The sequence below is a fragment of the Lepisosteus oculatus genome, unplaced genomic scaffold (genome assembly GCF_040954835.1).
Source record: "Lepisosteus oculatus isolate fLepOcu1 unplaced genomic scaffold, fLepOcu1.hap2 HAP2_SCAFFOLD_40, whole genome shotgun sequence".
Taxonomy (NCBI): Eukaryota; Metazoa; Chordata; class Actinopteri; order Semionotiformes; family Lepisosteidae; genus Lepisosteus; species Lepisosteus oculatus.
Genome location: NW_027167934.1, coordinates 878148 through 891993, shown reverse-complemented (window position 1 = coordinate 891993; position 13846 = coordinate 878148). Strand labels below are relative to the sequence as shown.

At 40.9% G+C, this 13846-nt stretch overlaps 5 non-coding genes across 5 annotated transcripts; 3 read left to right on the top strand and 2 right to left on the bottom strand.

Annotated features, from left to right (window-relative positions):
• Positions 1-296: 296 nt before the first annotated feature.
• On the top strand, positions 297-369 carry trnaq-uug (transfer RNA glutamine (anticodon UUG)). Its single transcript has one exon. It is a non-coding gene; the product is annotated as a tRNA-Gln (tRNA).
• A 7070-nt stretch (positions 370-7439) lies between these two features.
• On the bottom strand, positions 7440-7521 carry trnas-cga (transfer RNA serine (anticodon CGA)). Its single transcript has one exon. It is a non-coding gene; the product is annotated as a tRNA-Ser (tRNA).
• A 1816-nt stretch (positions 7522-9337) lies between these two features.
• trnat-agu (transfer RNA threonine (anticodon AGU)) lies at positions 9338-9411 on the top strand. Its single transcript has one exon. It is a non-coding gene; the product is annotated as a tRNA-Thr (tRNA).
• Positions 9412-11584: 2173 nt separating this feature from the next.
• trnas-cga (transfer RNA serine (anticodon CGA)) lies at positions 11585-11666 on the bottom strand. Its single transcript has one exon. It is a non-coding gene; the product is annotated as a tRNA-Ser (tRNA).
• Positions 11667-13455: 1789 nt separating this feature from the next.
• trnat-agu (transfer RNA threonine (anticodon AGU)) lies at positions 13456-13529 on the top strand. The gene has a single exon. It is a non-coding gene; the product is annotated as a tRNA-Thr (tRNA).
• Positions 13530-13846: the final 317 nt, after the last annotated feature.

The following is a 13846-nucleotide window of genomic DNA, read 5'->3' as shown; positions in this document are numbered from 1 at the left end:
CTGTAAAAGGCTCCATGGTTTTCTTTCTTCTCTTTTCAACATGGAATACACCTATTGTCTGCAAGATGTGACAATTTCACGGTGTTTTGGAAGAAAACCTTTTTTCTTTGAATTCAAAATCAATCAGAATTTCAGCACGACACACCAACACTTTTTCTGTTTTAAGGAGATGATATTTTAAACCTGATAAAAATAGTAGGAAACACAAGTTTCTTGCTGTGAAAATTTAGATGGGGAAGTGTACTACTGGTAGCAGTGTAGAGCTCTCTGTGGTGGAATGCAAACACATGTTCTATGGGCCAGTGGCGTAATGGATTACGCGTCTGACTTTGGATCAGAAGATTGTAGGTTCGAGTCCTGCCTGGTTTGTGAGGCTTTTAAACCTCTCAGGTTCCTCGGTAACAGGTTGCCGTCATGTATATGAACTATAGAAAAGCATCTGCCACAACCCGTAAATTAGCACGCAAGTGCGGGCTAGTTAACACAGAACTGTATGGAGATCATCTCCAGCTCCGAGCTCAATTGCAATGAAAAAACATGCAGAACAGAACTGGAGAGCAGCTGAATTTGTGCTCAGTAGGGTGGGGAGGACTCAGCATTGCTATTGTTCTAATTGGCATGAACTGCAGGGGATCTGAATCAGAACACGTCACTTAGTTCGATCATTGCGTCAATATGTAGGCCACGTTAATATAGAATTATTACTTTGTCTGTCTCGTCTTTGTATATAGGTGAATGTCCCTGACAATTTCATGTTAGTTTTTAAGAACGACATTGGTGCTAATATATACATATATAGCATATAAGGAACACGTAAAAGTTTAGTCCATGCTGAAAAGATAAGAAAACCGCCACAACGTTTCATCTCGGAATAAATCTTTACTTGTTGTTTTGCAGCCTACCCATTCTGACCTAACTCCTCCCTTGAAATTCCCTAACAGATAAGGGTACGTAACGGCTCATGCGATGCTCAGTTGCAATTTGTCCCAAAACAAACAAGAACAGCAGCTGAGGGTTTGAGTTTGAACATGCACTGTATTAAAGCAGCTTTTATTTCCATTGATAAATGCTAGATATTCCTACAGAGATTCTCCAGGTAGTAAGCGATTCCTGTTTCTGTTTCTATTTCTGTTTCATATATATATACAGTATATATACAGTATTGTACTATTATTATATAATTGTTACACTGTGGCTGTGTTGTGTGTGTTAAGCTGCTGTTGCACTGCAATTTCCCTCACGGGATCAATAAAGTATCTATCTATAAGAAGACATTACCAACAACGACCACAAGATGGAGATATTGTCTAGACATTACCAACAACGACCACAAGATGGAGATATTGTCCAAAGAGGCAAGAAGGGCAAAGCCGCGATAAGGTAAAATCATTTTTTGTAAGAGATTGCTGTCAGAATGCACATCCGTATCCCAAACAGAATCTCTAGTAAAATATGATCATTTGTGAAACAGGCAATTGAGTGTCTGCTACAATATGATTGCTACAGATGCAGCCATTCAAAATGCGCGGGCGTACGCTGTACGCAGTCTACCACAAGTTACCGGTAAATACCGCGAGTTACCGGTAAATACCGCTAGCAAAATAATAGTATCCGGAATTTCCGCAAGGTGGCGCTAATAAAGCTCAACTTCTCATGTTTGAGCTGTAGCCATCAAAGTCTTTAATGAAGATATTACTAATAGTATTAATAATAAATGAACTTGGACAAGCTGTAAACTCAAAGTATTGCCCTGGTCCACATTATTTTTTTCATTGACCGTCTTTGTAAAAGTAACACCACAGCATTTCGCAATCACGCATTTTTTTCCAATCATGCAAAGTACAGTAATTTTTGAGAATCGATTCACCATGCCTTTCACATGCTCATAAAAGAGGTTGATTTAGGAACATAAACATATTACCGTATGCAAACTGTACTGTATACAGTTTGTATATGTATATGTATATGTATATGTAATGTCTTAACTGTGCCCGTTTAAGTATTGAATATTTATTTGGAATTTTACCACTGAAGGGAAATCTTAGTGCCTGAGCATAAAAAGAATAGGAGCATACTGCAACACGTGTGAAGGCCATAAACGATATTAATTTTGGAACATAAACATACAGTATATGGCTGGTCTCGGTACTTTAAAGAAAACATACACGAAACATGGTTTCATTATGACCAGAATCGGTCTTGAGATATTTTTAACTTGATTTACAGTATTTGAGAGGTATGTCTTGACACCGATACTACGTAAATACTCCTCACGTATATGTTTCTAGGTTTATATTATGCATTTCATACGGTCAAATTGCTTTTGAGCAACTGATAAGAAGCGCGAAACGGTATGCCCAGGGCGTTTTAGTTTTCGTTTTGTTTTAATGCAGTGCAGTGGATTGATTAGAGATATCAAGTACATACAAGTCATTTTTTAAATGTTGTAGTTCGTCTTGTAAAAATGTTACGAGTACATCATCTGTCAACAATTACACAGGTTCTGTTTCCATATTGCGGTTTTTGGTTACGTAATATTATTTTCTAATTTCACGTTGTGAATATATGATTTGGGCAAACAGAGCCGCAAAGAAGTACATTATGGGTTGTTGTTGTTTTTTTGCAGTTTTATCTAAAATAAGTGATGCTTAAACCTTTGTCTGATTCTTGTGAAACTATCCACACGACAGTTACCTAGGAGTTGACTTCAGTGATGTCACTGATGGGATGTTTCTAAAAATCCATCCTCTGTAAAACATCTTCTCTAGTTGTTCTGCATATGTATTCGCTAATGAAGCTGTGTGTTCTGAGCCTGGTTCTCTACATTTCTGTATGAACCAGCTTAGAGGGCTAAAGACAGCTTGTGTTTAAATTGAGTGTAAGGTAATTTATGCTTCTAAAGTCATGGTCAGCATTTATTATTGTACTGTGCTGTAAACTTCTTCTGTGCCTAATTACATTATTTTATAGTCGATAATGTTTCTGTAGTGCTTTTTCAGCCCTCAGCATGTGTCTGCGCTGGTGGTGCTGTGGGTTAGGTTCCTGACTCCTATGTCACATGGTCTGTGGTTGAATCTCATGGAACTATGACTTTAATTTTTAACAAACATTTCTTTGAAAAAATGAAACATTTCCCTTGGTCAGAGATTAAATAAAACCTCACTCGCATCAAAACAAATTTATATTTCTAAATATCACAACATGATCGAATTTACGTCTTTTTAATAACAATGAATAGTCACCTATGCGTTACAAAATAAACATTTATATTGATTTGAATCGCGTTTTGATTTAAATCGTAAACGCGTGTTTAAATATATGTGTTTAAAGGCGATATACTGTATAAAAGTGCTGATTCTAATGGAATGTGTTCGGCCGGGGATTCAAAAAAATTATTTTTTTTAATTGCGAATCTAAGGAAAATTGCAGTATAACTTTGTTCATGCACAAACAGTGGCATGTTACATTATAATTTGGGTGTCTCCTCTTGCCAGAAAGCTCTAAATTGCATTTTGAGTGCGGTTTTTGACTTTTTCTAAATTGCAACCCATAAATAAAGCTGATACAGTTTAGACTTACTGTATTCTAAACTGTATTACAACATCACATTGGACAATGCAACGTAAATTGCAAAAATGCACTTGGAATCTGTCCAAGCCCTACTACGAAAATTATTTAAACTGCGACACTTATCATTCATCTTTAAATAAACTTTATTTTATATAGCGTTTTAAGCGAATAGATAATTAGATTGCTCATAAACCTAATCGCTTTTTCTACATAAACACAGCGTGATTGCTCTCTGAAAATGCTTTTTTCTTTATATTTAGGCTCAGATTTCAACTATAGATCGTATTATTATGAACTTTCTTGGAAAAATGTCTTTTATGTAAACCATGTTTGCTATTAATTCATTTAGGGCTAAAATACGTTCATTGTCTTCCAATCGAGTCGAGTTGACATTGGAAGCTTGCCACGCCCGGACTGTTACACCAACGCATTAGCATGTTGAAGCGATTTCATTGAGGAGGCCATCTACTAGTTAACACTGTACTTCCTACTTTGAAAATACCTGTGAAATTGGTTTAATTCGTCACAGCCAGCACTCCGGCAGAGAGGGGGGTTGTACTCGTTAATGTCTGATGACATACAAGTGGAAAGATTACAGATTTTAATCGTTTTTTTTCTGAACCAGGGAAAATCTGATCATGTTTCTCTATAACAATAATAAAAAACTTTATTTTCAATTATTTTACATATCCCGCTTGCACATCGCATGACTTTAATAAATCTATTCTTTATTAATACTAAATAAATAATACTAAAAATACTTCAGCAAAGAGGTCACTTGATTTTTGGAATAATTCCAAATAGCACAATGATCCACTGGCATTCCTGAAGTCTGTTTAGTGCATAATCTTCCAAATACAATCACTAAGCAATTATAAGAATTATACCATCCTATTTCTTTGTGATGTCCTGTAAAAACTAAACCTATTTTTATAAGGCTTTTACTCAAAAGATTTCCAAACACACAAAGCATTTGTGAAGTACTATAGTATTTCTAAAGGTTACTGGTACAACATCAATCATTAAAGCTTAACAATAAAGTTTAGATTGCTGACTATGGACTAACTACATTAACTAACTGCAATGCAACACTATACATTTTACAAGAATATCTGGTTGAATTCTTGCATTTGTAGCCAATTTAATGCGAGAGAAATAAGCCAATTTAATTATTTCACAAAAAATAATGTGATATAAAATGGATGTTTTTAACTTTATTGTAGTGTTTTAGAAACTAATATGTCTTCAAAAATGGTTGTTTTTCACTCCTAGGAATGAAAGCTGTTGTTATATAATGTTTATTTTCAAATTTTGAAAAATCAAAGGATTCTAGCTTTCTCCCCTTGCAGGCATCGGACACAGAGAACCTCATGGTTTTCCTAAAAATCATTTTTTATGTTCCCTGGTGTTCCAAACTTAGTTTTAATCAATTTTAATTTGTTATTATGTTAAAAACAGGGTAATAAATTTCTAATTGGACTATAAATAATGTCATATTGTCTGCTATAAAACTGATGTTTTCAACTCTATTGTAGAGATTCTAGAATCAACTAATAGAGAATTGAAATAAAAAAGGGCATAAGAAAACATTGCCAACAACGACCACAAGATGGAGATATTGTCTAGACATTACCAACAACGACCACAAGATGGAGATATTGTCCAAAGAGGCAAGAAGGGCAAAGCTGCGATAAGGTAAAATCATTTTTTGAAAGAGATTGCTGTCAGAATGCACAACTGAATCCCAAACAGAATCTCTAGTCAAATATGATCATTTGTGAAACAGGCAAATGAGTCTCTCAGGTGCCCATTGCTCATTTTCAGACACATTTATGCAATACTTTCACCATGCGTTGAGCAATAGGGATTAAAGATACCAGAGGTAAGGTTTAAAAGTGATTCTGAGGTGCAACACATCAGCGATACAGCTAGGCATCTGAAATGCGGGGTTTGAGAGCCCTTCAGGGAACACCGTACCCTAAAGGTACCAGAAGTCCACTAGTATAAGCATTAAGTCACTGTCACCCCTGTTACAATGTGATTGCTACATATCTTCATTTCTTTGGTTTTTAAGGAGTAAGAGTGCAGGGGGTCTAAATCTGCGATCCAGTGTGTTGAAGTATTTCACAACACTACCTGTAGCCCGTATGGAAATAAATACTAATTCTGATTATTGCCCTGGGCATGTACCAATAAATCACTGAGCATATATCACTGTGTTGAAGCTAGAGACCTGTATGTAATATTATGGTGCTAAAATGTCATTTTCACATATATTAATGTAATAAATGATTGCTTATGCTTAATAAACAAATCTAATTAAAATAAAAACTTAAGTTTTGTATTTGTTTTGTACCATAGAACATGATTTTCTTTGTATTTCAAGCCCACAAAGTGTCCAAATGATGCACGACATGATATAAGGAAGATTATCACATGAAAAATCGGTATTATCTTTCTCATGAAAATGCATTCCTTTCATTACCTTTTAATTTTTAAAATGAACTCAAGTTGTGTATAATGTAATAATTTAAGTAGAATAGATTCTAATAATATAATGATCCAGTGTGTTGCACTACTTCACTGCTTCACTGTTCTATGCCGTATGGAAATAAATCCTCAGACTGCTTACTGCCCTGGGCTTGTACCAATAAATTACAGGAGCACATCTATATATCACTGCGTTGAAGCAGGAGACAGACAATCACTGCAAACACATCCTAAATACAGTGTTCCAGCACCTTTGACCTCATCCAGAACGTATCATTTCTTGAAAGGGATTGCTGTCTGAATGCACATCTGAATCCCAAACAGAATCTCTAGTAAAATACGATCATTTGTGAAACAGGCAAATGACTGTCTCAGGGGCCCATTACTCATTCTCAAGACACATGTATGCAGTACGTACACCATGCATTGAGCAAAAGGGATCAAAGACACCACAGGTAAGGTTAGAAGTCATTCTGACTATATTCTAAAATATTGGACTCATATTCTTATGATGGCAGACATGATGCTGCGTTTAAAACCGGGGTTAATGGACATTATATGACTGTCAATTCTGTTTTGTTTTGGAGACACTTGGCTGCCTATATGGTACAGTGCAGCGTGAAGGAAACATTTTCCAAAACTGTGTCAGCTCAAAAGTTGTAAGAGAACCTCTCCAGCTGCTTTAACTCTCTTCATTTTTGTCATTTAATTGTCTGTCGGCACGATGTGGCAGCGTTGCATGACAACCCATCTCACCACGGAAAGGAACCTAACAGCTTTGGTAAGAGAGGAGAAAAGGACCTGGCCAGTAAGGGGCTCGAACCCACGACTTTGGCGTTATTAGCACCATGCTCTAACCAACTGAGCTAACCGGCCTCACGACAGTGATCCTCTCTGTGCAGCGCCTTTTACTTCTATTGACAAATGATAGCGATTCGAAGAGAGATCCTTCAGACCAGCAAGCAAACCCACGGCTATTTCGGTTTTCTATCTAGGCAACGTTGGTGTCTGCAATAGCATACATGAAAGCGTGATGCAATTTCTGTGGGTACATTTGTTGCACGTCATGCACAGTAAGAGTGTTTCTAACACCAAATAAAAAGTCAACAATTAACGATCACGCCTTCTCCTCAGTTAACCCACTGAAACCCTTGCTGTTAACAGTTCTTTACTGCGTGCTTTACGAGCACCTACATATCGTGTCGGTTCTTTCAGCTTTATTCATTAGGTTTTCAAAGGCATAAGTAGAGCACCAGAGGTCTGAAGAACTCATTTCCATGGCAGCAGGGCCAAGTGATTTAGCGTATTTATAGTACCAGGAAAGGAGAAGCGGCACTTCGCCTTTGCCACAGAGGCACAAGGATACGTGTGGCAAACGCCATAGTCGGCAGGATTCAAACCTGCGCAGGGAGTTCTCAACGGATTTCGAGTCCATCGCCTTAACCACTCGGCCACGACTACAGCGAGCTCACCCCCGCCGCATTCCTCCTATAATCTAACACGGAGTGCGAGGTGGCTGCGGAAACGTTTTCAAAGTCGCTCTCTGTTAAAAAAAAATAAATACCTTTGACAAAATACGTGCCGGCAGACAGACATGCCTCAGAGGGTTTAAGGCTGGCTTCACTTTCAAATGATAAAGTCTCCCCGTCCGGATGTCAAAATGCAACTTTGGCAGACAGAAAAAACATCAACAAACCACAAATGTGGACAAGGATTTTACAAGCTGCACCACACTGCACTTTCCAAAGCATTTACATTCCTGTTAGACGCAGGAATTGCCTTTGATTTGCGCGCTTACGAACGCCATGAAAAACGAAACAAAACTAAAGCCCTCAGCTCCTGCACTTGATTATAATGCCGTTACGTGTCGAAGCAGGAATTTATGTCATCCTACCACTGCAACACGGGGAATAGAGGGAAATGAGCACACGCTACGTACGTCTCAATCACTCCCTAGAGTCGTAAGGCGCATTGAAGGGTGCACCCCCATCATTAATCGTTGCGCCTCTGTGAAAGGAAAGCTCTTGAGCAGTCTTTGAAACAGCTCGGATTAAACACTTGATTGCTTCCATGTGCATCTGGAGCCCATTTCTAATTTTCACTTCACGCCGCCCAAAGCATTTCTAAAACATGAGATTCGCGTTTGGGAATGCGCCCTGCCCTACGAATAAAACAGGTCTACGGGTCAGAAACCTGCTCCACGGAAAACAGTTCTGTTGCGCTTTTGATCAAAGGGAGATTCGCTGTTCTTACTTTTTGATGACATAACACCCAAAGGGGCTTCTTTGGAGCTGGATTCCAACCAGCATCCTAAAGTTTCTTGGCGGTATCCTTTACAGTCCTCTGTTCGGTCGACAAGGGACAGAAGGGGGCAGCTTTCCTCACACACACAGTGCAATGTACTGTAGTGTTCCCGTTCATTGAATTCGCAGTTCTGCATCAGACCTCTAACTCGTTTCCTTAGCTTGGATTTAAGCCACGAAGCAGGCTTCTACTGTATAAGGAATCACAAACTATTTGAGAGGCCATCATCCCAGGGGGAACTGACAAAGTCTATCCCTAAACACCTAGCGCAATCTCTCGAGAGACTGTCAAAAATCGCTTTCTCCATTTCCGTTGCAAGTAAGTGAAAATGCGGTCTCAAACCAGAGCCACTTGGCAGCAGCGGCACGTAAATACTGTTACTGTCACTGCTCGATACTGACGTTAGCCTACTATACCATGTTCAGCCACCGCTAGGAAATGTACGGCTCTAGTACTGGAGCAAACAACAGGAGGGCCAAAGGCACACGGGCACACATGTCAGACATGGAGAGTGACGAGAATGGGACTCAAACCCATGCGTGCAGAGTACAGTGGATTAGCAGTCCATTGCCTTAACCACTCGGCCACCTCATCTAGGAAACTGGGCTGTCCAGACATGGGTTGCCGCGCTCCAGATGATCTTTTTCTTTTTTTTCCCTCGTACTCGAGGGTCATTTTCCTGTTCCACATGCGATTTCAACATTTTCCTTGGGAGATGTCAAGCCAGCAACCCACTACTGTGGTTCAGTGGCCATTGTGGAGTTCAGTGGCCCTGTTGTACACAGAATGCACATTGAGCTCCTTGGACATGAAAAGTTCCAGATAAAAGCCATTTGTCATCCTTTCTCTTGGTGTCGATGTTGCTATTGTATGTAAAGGTGGCAACTTGCTCAGCGAACAGGCGGAGCACACACCGAATGCAGATGTGTCTGAGTGGTGTGTCCAAGTGGCTGCAAAACGACAGCACTCCCAGGGCGCCGTGGCTTAGTTGGTTAAAGCGCCTGTCTAGTAAACAGGAAATCCTGGGTCCGAATCCCAGCGGTGCCTTTTTTGTTCTGTGTTCTTGAACAGAACTGGTCATTATGGACAACCGCCTACAGCTAGACTTAATTAAATGCAAGTATTCATTTCCTGTCTTTAACGCGACTTGTTTTTCTTAAAATGGATGCAACTTGCAAAACATGAAATACAAACCTTGCTAATCAGCGCAATCGGCTGGCAAAAAAAAAGAAGTCAGCAATGTTTTTTTTCTTTAACCTTAACCCTGCTAATGGAGAAGAGTTAAACGACTGAGTCTATGCAGCTTAAACGGTCCGCACGTCGGGTTCTTAGCTGAAAGGGTGGTAAATCCCGCTCACCCCAGTCCTTAATCTTTTAAAAGGATACAAAATTGAACCTAGTCGCCACATCACATACATCCTGTTCAATAATAAAAAGGTAACATCTATCCTCGCTCCAGAGTAAATCTCACGTTGAGGGCACCTTTTTTTTTCACTTTACCGTGAATCGAGCTCGGCTGCACAGAGGAGAGAGCAGAGTAATGAGGTCACGGGGACAGGGGAGTCACACGCTGGCGGTTTGAATACGCGGAAGATCACTGAGGGATCCACAGTATATGGACCCTCCGTGCGCCATCAGTCCGCACTCCGGACTCTGAATCCTGCCATCCGAGTTAAGATCTCGGCGGAACCTGAGGCGCAGTTCCTTCTTAAAACGTAATCTGGTGAGCATTTCTAGAATCGTACTTGTATAGATGCAGCCTTTAATGTGTTGCTAGGTTAAAATTGATGACTTCTTGTATTTCAGTAGGCAACTGCCCTCTTGATTTCAGATTTAATTTCTTTATTACAGGGGCGCTTTTATGAAGACAGAGTCATGTTCAGGTACTTTGCTTGATGGAGGAAGCTCATTTCAGACTCTGTGATCTGCTCACCTGGAAAGGTCTGCTGTACTACTACAAGAGAGAAGTAGAGTCTGGAAGAAGGGACAATTTTATGATTCTTTGGAAGGTAGGTTTTTTTTTCTTTGAAATCGAAATGAATCAGAATATCAGTGCAAAAGACAAACTCTTGGTTTGGTTTAAAGAGATATGGTTTTAAAATAGACAAAATGTAGAAAACAGGTGTTTCTCACTTTTGGAAAAGAATGGACCGGGGGTAATAGTTTACTAGTTGCAGTGCTGAGCTCATCGGGTTGCAGTCCCGCAATGGATAACGCGTTTGACTATGGATCAGGAGATTGTAAGTTTGACTCCTGCCTGGCTCGGGTCGTTTTTAAACGCATCGGGCTACTCCCCTAAGTAGTCTGTGCTACTTACTGCATTGTAATCGTACTCAGTAAGAGATTTCCTTCATGTAAATGAACTGCACCTGACAGCTTTAGAAAATCACCTGGGCTCAGTACGGTGCTGAGAGCTCAGCGTTGCTGTTGTTCTAATTAGCACGCACTGCATCGGCTATGAACCCGAACTTTTCAATTATTCCGATCATTAAGTCAACACGTAGTCCACATGAAAGGTAGAAACATTCTCTTGTCTGTCTCTTGTTTGTATAGAACTGAATGTCCCTGACAATGTACTGTTAGTTTTAATTGAAGAACGGCATTTGTCAAATATATCAGACAAGTTTACGTAACTGCTCATGCGACACTCAGTTGTAATTAGTCAAGAAATAAAGTCGAACAACAGCTGCGGGTTTGATTCTGAACGTATCAGATTGGAGCGCCTTTTACTTCAATTGACAAATGATAGAGATTCGAAGAGAGATCCTTCAGACCAGCAAGCAAACCCACGGCTATTTCGGTTTTCTATCTAGGCAACGTTGGTGTCTGCAATAGCATACATGAAAGCGTGATGCAATTTCTGTGGCTACATTTGTTGCACGTCATGCACAGTAAGAATGTTTCTAACACCAAATACAAAGTCAACAATTAGCGATCACGCTTTCTCCTCAGTTAACCCACTGAAACCCTTGCTGTTAACAGTTCTTTAATGCGTGCTTTACGAGCACCTACATATTGTGTCGGTTCTTTCAGTTTTATTCATTAGGTTTTCAAAGGCATAAGTAGAACACCAGAGGTGCAAACGCAAGATGTGTGGTTATCTGAAGAACTCATTTCCATGGCAGCAGGGCCAAGCGATTTAGCGTTTTTATAGTACCAGGAAAGGAGAAGCGGCACCACGCTTTTGCCGCGCAGGCACAAGGAGACGTGCGGCAGACGCCATAGTCTGCAGGATTCAAACCTACGCGGGGAGTCCCCAACGGATTTCGAGTCCATCGCCTTAACCACTCGGCCACGACTACAGCGAGTTCGCCATCGACGCATTCCTCCTTTAATCTAACACGGAGTGCGACGTGGCTGCGGAAACCTTTTCAAAGTCGCTCTCCGTTAAAAAAAAAATACCTTTGACAAAATACGTGCCAGCAGACAGACACGCCTCAGAGGGTTTAAGGCTGGCTTCACGTTCAAATGATAAAGTCTCCCCGTCCGGATGTCAAAATGCAGCTTTGGCAGACAGAACAAACATCAACAAACCACAAATGTGGATAAGGATTTTACAAGCTGCACCACACTGCACTTTCCAAAGCATTTACATTCCTGTTAGACGCAGGAATTGCCTTTGATTTGCGTGCTTACAAACGCCATGGAAAAAGAAACAAAACAAAAGCCCTCAGCTCCTGCACTTGATTATAACGCCGTTACGTGTCGAAGCAGAAATTTACGTCATCCTACCACTGCAACACGGGGAATAGAGGGAAATGAGCACACGCTACGAATCGTCTCAATCACTCCCTAGAGTCGTAAGGCGCATTGAAGGGTGCACCCCCATCATTAATCATTGCACCTCTGTGAAAGGAAAGCTCTTGAGCAGTCTTTGAAACAGCTCGGATGAAACACTTGATGGCTTCCATGTGCATCTGGAGCCCATTTCTTATTTTCACTTCACGCCGCCCAAAGCATTTCTAAAACAGGAGATTCGCATTTGGGAATGCGCCCTGCCCTACAAATAAAACAGGTCTACGGGTCTGAAACCTGCTCCACGGAAAACAGTTCTGTTGCGCTTTTGATCAAAGGGAGAGTCGCTGTTCTTACTTTTTGATGACATAACACCCAAAGGGGCTTCTTTGGAGCTGTATTCCAACCAGCATCCTAAAGTTTCTTGGCGGTATCCTTTACAGTCCTCTGTTCGGTCGACAAGGGACAGAAGGGGGCAGCTTTCCTCACACATACAGTCCAATGTACTGTACTGTTCCCGTTCATTGAATTCGCAGTTCTGCATCAGACCTCTAACTCGTTTCCTTAGCTTGGATTTAAGCCACGAAGCAGGCTTCTACTGTATAAACGTCTAGAGGAATCACAAACTATTTGAGAGGCCATCATCCCAGGGGGAACTGACAAAGTCTATCCCTAAACACCTAGTGCAGTCTCTCGAGAGACTGTCAAAAATCGCTTTCTCCGTTTGCGTTGCAAGTAAGTGAAAACGCGGTCTCAACCCAGAGCCACTTGGCAGCAGCGGCATGTAAATACTGTTACTGTGACTGCTCGATACCGACGTTAGCCTACTATAACATGTTCAGCCACCGCTAGAAAATGTACAGCTCTAGTACCGGAGCAAAGAACAGGAGGGCCAACACCGAACGGGCACACGTGTCAGACATGGAGAGCGACAAGGATGGGATTCGACCCCATGCCTTAACCACTCGGCCACCTCGTCAACAAAACTGGGCTGTCCTGACATGGGTTGGCGCACTCCAGTTGATCTTTTTCTTTTTTTTCCCTCATACTCGAGGGTCATTTTCCTGTTCCACATGCGATTTCAACATTTTCCTTGGGAGATGTCAAGCCAGCAAGCCACTGCTGTGGTTCAGTGGCCAGTGTGGAGTTCAGTGGCCCTGCTGTACACAGAAAGCACATTGAGCTCCTTGGACATGAAAAGTCCAATAAAAGCCATTTGTCATCCTTTCTCTTGGTGTCGATGTTGCTATTGTATGTAAAGGTGGCAACTTGCTCAGCGAGCAGGCGGAGCACACACCGAATGCAGATGTGTCTGAGTGGTGTGTCCAAGTGGCTGCAAAAGGACAGCACTTCCGGGGCGCCGTGGCTTAGTTGGTTAAAGCGCCTGTCTAGTAAACAGGAAATCCTGGGTCCGAATCCCAGCGGTGCCTTTTTTTGTTCTGTGTTCTCAAACAGAACTGGTCATTATGGACAACCGCATACGTCTAGACTTAATTAAATGCAAGTATTCATTTCCTGTCTTGAACGACTTGTTTTTCTTAAAATGGATGCAACTTGCAAAACATGAAATACAAACCTCGCTAATCAGCGCTCGCAGCTGGCAAAAAAAAAAGAAGTCAGCAATGTTTTTTTCTTTAACCTTAAGCCTGCTAATGGAGAAGAACCTAGTCGCCATATCACATACATCCGTTTCAACGATAAGAAGGTAACAACTATCCTCACTCCAGAGTAAATCTCACGTTGAGGG